This window comes from Felis catus, chromosome C2 (genome assembly GCF_018350175.1).
Source record: "Felis catus isolate Fca126 chromosome C2, F.catus_Fca126_mat1.0, whole genome shotgun sequence".
Taxonomy (NCBI): domain Eukaryota; kingdom Metazoa; phylum Chordata; class Mammalia; order Carnivora; family Felidae; genus Felis; species Felis catus.
The window spans coordinates 22,471,253-22,479,150 of NC_058376.1; the positions used below are offsets into that span (position 1 = coordinate 22,471,253).

The 7,898-nt window shown below is 36.6% G+C and overlaps 1 pseudogene; it reads left to right on the forward strand.

Annotated features, from left to right (window-relative positions):
• The first annotated feature begins 1,213 nt into the window (after positions 1-1,213).
• Positions 1,214-2,197, forward strand: LOC101086835 (annotated as a pseudogene).
• The last annotated feature ends 5,701 nt before the right edge of the window (positions 2,198-7,898 follow it).

Consider the following 7,898-nt stretch of genomic DNA (forward strand, 5'->3'; position numbering starts at 1 on the left):
AGCCGAAACCAAGAGTCAACACTTAACTGAGTGAGCCACAGAGGCACCCTGTCACATGCACTTTTGAAGCGATTTTCAGTTGTATTAATTAATGTAAAATTTGGTTATATGAGACAGTGTTCCAAAAAAATCTATTGCTTATAAAAGACAAATGTTTATTTTTCTCACTTACAATCTCCATTCAGTGGAGATCCTATTCTATAGTATTGTCTAAATTCTGTTCTAAACTAAATTCTATTAATTTTTTGTCGTTGTTTCGCCATTCCACACACGTTGCCCTCATCCACATAAATGAAAACAGTTCTGCAAAACATCCTTGTTCCATACAGAAAGAAGGCAGGGAAGTCAAGGGTGACAGGCAAGTCCCATTTAATTAATGGGAAAACCCTGAAATTGAATACATATAAAAAATATTTGTGAACTTCCATCTTATCAGAGAGAATTTAGTCCTACGACCACATCTACATGCTGGGGAGTGAAGGAAATGTTATCCTTTTCTGTAGATAATGATATACTCAGTATAAAATTTAAAAATCAAGATTTGTTACCATGAAAGGACATAAAGGGACCTTTTTGTTGTTGTTAATTTATTTCTGTGGCTATCCAAATATCCACGCACTCACTTCTCATTCATGGTACAGACTCCTTTTCTCCAGCAAGAAAATCTTAAATTAACATAGTAACTAAATAACCATGAAGAATGAATAATGTTCAGCAATTTTCAATATGGACATTTATTTAGACAACTAAGAGACAAATAATATGTTTATACACACCATGTTGAAATATGGATTAAGAATAGGAACATTGCAATAAAAATTCATTTGGAAAAAGTAAGAAGAAACATGGTCAGCCTTAGCCAAAGCATTTATCAAATGTCACTGGGTAGGACACAGCACTTTAGAAACAACTCTGTTATTCATGGTCTAATGTGCATTCTAGCTTCGCCTCTGGGGAATTTTCCCTTGTGTCGATATGCCCCAGGTCACATTTAAGAGGAAATTGGAGACTATTCCCTTGGGAGGTTAGTGCTGGCTTGGTCTATTGGAGATTGTTTATTAGTTATACGATGCCTCTGCATACCAAGCTCTCCATTTCTTTGCCAACACAATTACTTGGACAACTTGAAGTCCCCACCCCTTAAGTGTGTGATGTGCACAGCAACCTACTTCTAAAGGGTAGGAAAGTGGGGCTAAAAAAAAAGTAACTTGACCCTGGAGAAAGCTGACGTTTAAACACTCCTTTAGTCAAGTGATAAAAGATCAACAGTGAAATATTACATTGACTGTATGTATTCTTGATATGACATGACAAAAACAGAGCTTTACCACTGTAATCTTTACCCCACAAAACTATAACCCCAGTCTGGCCAGGAGAAACACATCAGACAAAACTAAACTGAAGAGTTTACCAAATACGTGGCCAGTGCTCCTCAAAACGGTTAGGGTTATCAAAAACAAGGAAGGATTGAGAAAGTGTTCACCATCTGGAGGAACCTATAGCGATATTATGACTAAATGTACTCGGGTTTACTGGATAGGATGCTAGAACAGAAAGAAGATCCATGACATTAAAAACTGTAAGACGTTAGTGGGAGCGAAATCAACGCCCTGCTTGGAGAAGCAGCCTCACTTGGCCAGGGTCGGTCCCGCCCGTCTACAGCATGGGGAATATCTTCACTAACCTCTTCAAGGGCCTTTCTGGCAAAAAGGAAATGTGCGTTTTCATGGTGGGCCTGGACGCTGCAGGAAGCCCACCATGCTGTCCACTCTGAAGCTGGGTGGGATCATCACCACCATCCCCACCATAGGCTTCAATGTGGAAACCATGGAGAAGAACGTCGGTTTCACCGTGTGGGGAAACGTGCGCCAGGACAAGATCCAGACTCTGTGGTGCCACGACTTCCAGAGCACGCCAGCTCTCGTCTTTGGGGGCAGGCGGCATCAACAGAGGGCTCGTGAACCCTGCCCGTGAGTTGCTCATGGGGATGCTGGTGAAGGGCGAGCTCAGGGACGCAATCCCGCTGGCGTTCGCCAACAAGCAGGACCTCCCCAACACCGTGAAAGTGGCCGAGATCACAGAGAAGCTGGGTGTGCACCACAGGAACTGCCACATGCGGGCCACCTGTGCCACCAGCGCCCACGGACTCTATGAGGGACGAGACTGGCTGTCCAATTGGCTCCGGAACCGGAAGTGAGCCACGCTCCTCCTCTTCCCTTTGGCTGCTTTAATTCCTTCCACCCTGCTTTCTTCTGCAGTGGTGTGAGCGCGGAAACGGTGTCCCTGGTGGGTCAGTGCGCCGCACCCTGCTGCAGATGTGCAAGCGCAGCCTGCAGCCGGGTTTTATTGACTGTAAATAATTACTGTTACCAACTAGGCAGTTTTCTGGTACTCCTATGCAATATTACTCAGCTTGCTTTTTGGTGTTTTGTTTTGTTTTTGTTTGTTTTTTTTTATTGTAAAAAGAGAATCAACTCACCGTTGGGTACTGAGAAGGGATGTTAGGCACACGGCGATCTCCAGGAGTGGCTGTGTGGGATCAGCCTAGCGCTCCTCCTCTGGGATCCATTCTGTGTGCTCAATATAGGATCCCTGAGATTCGCTGTGTCTCTGGTCATCCCGCATCCCTTAGCCTTTGTGCTTACACTTGTGCTCACCCAGCGGCCCAGGAGATGGGCTGGGGGCTGTGGCCACCACTCCTGAGCCCCCAGCCTTTCCTTTTCCCCGGCTTCCCTGGGCTGCCCGCACCCCCAGAGCCCCCATCTATATGTGCTTTTATTCTTTCAGCCTGCAAGGGTCATATTTGCCATCGAAAGGGCGACCGCTACTTTTTTCTTCTGAACTTTTTGGTAAACATGAAGAAGCTGGAGCTGTTCAACTTTAGCTTGGGGAAATCATCAGAACTCGTTTATGTGATGTGGAACCTCCTACAGCTTTCAATGCATCACGAGTAATCAACTGTTTTGTGTACTTGTCTTCAGTTTTCATTTCAACAAATAAGCACTGTAATTATAGCCACTATAATAAAAACTCTTAACTATTAAAAAAACTACAAAATCTTAATAAAATACTGCAGATGAAAATATACCAATAATATTTCATTAGCTGTGACAAATGTACCACATTATTATGAGATGTGGACAACAAGGAAAAATGAGTACAGGGTAGAGGAGAACTCTTTCTACTCTGCTTGCAACTTTTCTATATATCCAAAATTAGGCTAAAACAAAATTTATTTAAAACAATTTAGTAGTATCTTGTCCATCTGTTTCCAATCAGCTCCATTTGTGAATGCTGATGTCCAAATAGTCCCTCTAACCATGATTTAAACCCGAAGTATTTGGTCTTCAATTTAATGTTCTCTGCTCTCTTATTCTTCATCCCTCCTGCCGTACAACAACATAATGGAAGATGTCTTGCTTTCCTAGACAGAGGTTGAATGTTCTTCTGCTAGGCAGCTAACAGAATTACCCACTACTGATAATTTAAATTAAATTACAGGCTTAGGGTTTTCAGCCACATAAGTACCGTGTATTGTAGACCCAGAAATCTGTGAAGACAGGCGTGTCTGTATTTGCCCCTTCACCCAAAACTATTTTCCAAATTTCAACTGACAACCACGATTGTTACTTGTCTTCCTCAATGTGGAGAATGCCAAAAGATTGAAGATCTTAAGATCTATATCTATATATTCCCGTAGTGTGAGGGCTCTAGTTCTATCAGTAAATTGAGTCATTTTGCCAGGATATGGGATTCTTACCAGAATGTAATTGCACAGCTACAATTTTAATTTAAGAAAAATGCTTTCTTAGGATTCTTTCTTGGAAAACACCTACTACACATTTTTAAAAATATTAGAATTGGCTACCATTGCTCTCGTGGTCAGGTCACTTGCACATCTAGTAATCTTGCTAGAAAAATAGAGAATATATGCTCAAGTTCCAAAATCACATATAGTAGTTTACTTCCTTTTTATGAAAGGCAGGAAAATGTGTCAAAATTGTAATGATTTGATTTGCTTTTCCATCTTGGACACCGTTAGCAAGTGGTCTTTTATACTGAGTGGGGAAAGACCAGCAATTAGGTTGCTGAAGCCAAAGTAGAGGTTTAGACACAGGGTCACTTGATTATTGAGTAGAAGGTGGAAAGGAAAATGATTCATCCAGAATTTAATCTTGTGAATGCATGATTCTGACTACTACGTACTTTTTGTTTATGTTGTGATCTATTCATTTGAGGCTGAAACAACACCTATAAATAGGTTGCCTTTTATTAGAATTTTTTCCTACTATTCTTTATTTCTTTAATTTAATTTCTTTATTAAAATGTCATATGCTCTGCTCACATATATCAGTATATATCACTGCTGATAGCCTTCAAAGAAACCCTACTTTCTTCTTCTTATGTTCACAGTTCTCATTCTGTCCAGTACTCAGACCTACCCTCTGGGACTTTGGTAAATCTTATTGGAAAGACAAACTGTGTCACCATAGTTCCACAACGATCCCATAGTGGTATCACCATGATTGGCACATGAATGAATTCCAGTGACTGACATGTGACTGAATGCTGAACAGTGAGAAATGGGGCAAGTCTGCAGTGGTCAGAAGTCTTTTTGGCATAGGTCTTTAGCTCCTAATTCAAGAAATGCAAGGAAGTGACAGTTCTTTTAGTGACTTGGTTATTGGTGTGTGATGTGACGCCTGATGCTGGTGCAACCATCTTGTGACCATGAGAAAGACTAACCAATACTCCCAGAATGTTAGCATAAAAAGATGAAAATAAGCTATGAACTACTGAAATGCCTACTTCCAAATTGCAGCTGTGTAATATAACAAATTTCTTTAAATTTGTTTAAAATGCTTAAATCATTTTGATTTAGATATTTGTTTCTTGAAAGTGAAAGTATCTTACCAATTACTGAGAAAATTGATACACTGTGAAGTAAATAAAATTTACCAAATTGTAACTATATGCAATAAGAGTCTGCTTTAATACAGTTAGTTTTAAAGAAGGCAGCTATTTTTAAAGACTACATATAGAAAGGGCTTGTTCATATTTGTTTGATAATTTAAGATATTATTTAAATTTAAGTACCTACATGTGTTTTGCTAAATTTAAAACTAATATAAACAAATTAAAATCTATATAATCATATAATTAATATGGCAAGAAAAAGTAAATCTCTCTCTTCCCTTTAGTAATCTTTTTTTGTACTTTATAAAGGGAGGGGAGATCTCTGAAGGATACTGTATTCTAAATCTCTGCCCACTGCCTTTAAAATATTAGTTTATTTTGTCTCAAATTATGTTCACACATTTTTCATATGCATTTGGTAAGTTTTAAAATTGACTCTCACTCTTAACTCTATGTATGATCAGATAGGAATAAAATAGAAGATGGCAACACAGTTTTTAAATAGTAGTATTGAATAATAAGACTAGAGAATTATGCTATTATATGTGACAGTCATAAATTATATCATCAGTTGTATGATAAACATATTATTTTCTCTAACCCATAAAAGATATTAAAAATTCTCATCACCAAAAGTAAGGCTTACCTTTGCACTAAAATGTGCTTTTTTTATTCATTGAAACTCAAACTTTATGAGAAACACACTAAAATAATTTTGACAGATAATGATAGTAAAGCCCATTGTCTGATATTTCTATCCATGCAAATTACTTCCTCATATGTTACTTCATTTATTTTGTACATTTCCTTTATGGTCATCATTTATTTTGTATCTTAAATCACTTTGTATGCCAAATCTTAATCCACAGATCTACCTTAATTATTTTTATTGTATGTCCTGATAACATGTACTGTGAATTTAATTTTATGAATGCATGAATAACTATTTCTCTTAATATCTACATTAGTGATGAGATTTTATCTCATCAAGAAGATGTTTATAAACATCTTCTTTCTAGCCTAGAATAAGAATTCACTTCAAAAATAATACATATCTTAATTATTGAAATGGTTCTAATATCAAAATACTTTAGCCTACAAAATTCTGCAAAATATGAGACTATTTTTACTTGAAATACAGTCCAGCTCATTCTGAATTTTGGTCTGAGACGTTTGCACAATCACACTGATGAAACCATGCCAGAGATGCTAATATGCAAAATAAGAATATGCTTTATCTTTCTACATCAAGGCACAATCCTGTTGATTAAAACTTGGGAATATATTGAGTCCAATCTATGATCTTTCAGCCTAATGTTCCATACAGTAGTTTTTATTGTAACTTTATTTCACATAACCTGTAACTGCTTGGAATGGGTCTCAAAAATGATAAACTGAATTAAAAATCTTATGGTTTTCTTTAGTCAAAAGTCTCATCCAAAAAAAAAAAAAAAGGTCTCATCCACTTACAAAAAAGTGTATGAAATAGTTTCTATTAACTCTGATTTTAGAAATTTGGTGAGACAAAGACCTGCTTTCTATTTTTTTTTTTTTTGATGTGGCTTTAGGTATTAATTATATCCCTTGTTTCTGTTTACTTTTTCTACCAAACTCTAGATTTTCAACCTAGTTCATCACCTTCATCCATAAATCTAAATCGTGTCTTCTTTTCAATACAATAATTCCATTAAATAGCTTTTTTTTTGATGGTAGAAATTGTGATTTGAGAGGTAGATTGATATGAGTGTATGAATGCCTAAAATGCTATGTATCTTTATTTGTGGAGCTATAGTGGATATTTATTAGACAGATTTTATTTGTAGTCTTTTCATCCCCTCTGTGTCTTCACTAAATTTGTCTAAGTTTTGTATCAATCATAGTGAAATTGTGATTCCCCAATAGAATGGTAGATTTGGCAATATACTTTCATCCTGTATTTTATCTTGGTTTTATATATTTTGAGAATACAGTATGAGATGCATAATTGTTTGAAATGAGTTTAAAATCTGGGATATTAACTTCAATCTGATATGTTTTAATACATTGTTACCAGCTTGTCTTATTTATTTATTTTTTTCCTTTGGGCTATTATTTACTGGTTTGACCATTTTCTTTTTGCGAGTATATTTTCCATGTTTCATAAATTTGTGTGGTCTTATCTTCTGGGTACGTTGATTGTTTATATCGGGTATAGCACGGAAGTACCACCTTACCCTCCCACCCCCAAACACATACGCATGCAGTAACTAATACAGTAGATTCAACATCAGAAGACTTTGGACTATAAATATCAAACGTCGAAGAAAACTGAAAGTTTCTTTCCTGGGTATAAAAAGTGAAATGTTTCCTTTCCAAACCCAACTTAAGAGACAGCTCTTGGTCACTAAATTTCCAGAGTGGTTATATATACCCCGGCTCCCTGAGTCCTCTAGTGGGCCGTTATGTATGTCTTATGCAGTTTCCCACAGTTTGTTTTTGTTTGCTTGTTTGTTTTTGTTTGCTTGTTTGTTTGTTTTTAAGATAAAATTTTACTTGTTCTGTTCATTAGCAACTGAATGCATATTCTTTGCTGACTGCTTCCCCAGCCCCCACTTTTTTGCTTGTGTTCCTGCAAACACCAAATGAATTACAAGTACTTAAATCCTGTCTTCAAGTCCACTTCTGGGAGAACCAACAGAGAATACCAGTTCCCAATATTCAATTTATTAAATAGAAAACTTATTTATATTCACATTTATTGTGATTTTTGATATATCAGAATTCATTTCACATCATATTTTACCCTTTGATTTGCCTCACATTTATGATTTTTTTATCGCTTGGAGTACACACAAAGACCAGATACTTTACTTTGGACTTGCTTTTGTCTTCATTTAATTTCACCCAAGGGAAATGAAAACCCAGAAGAAGCTGGAAGTTAATTTCAGTGCTAAAATGTATTTTTAATATAAAGAGGAAAAATAAATATATGTATGTTAAAA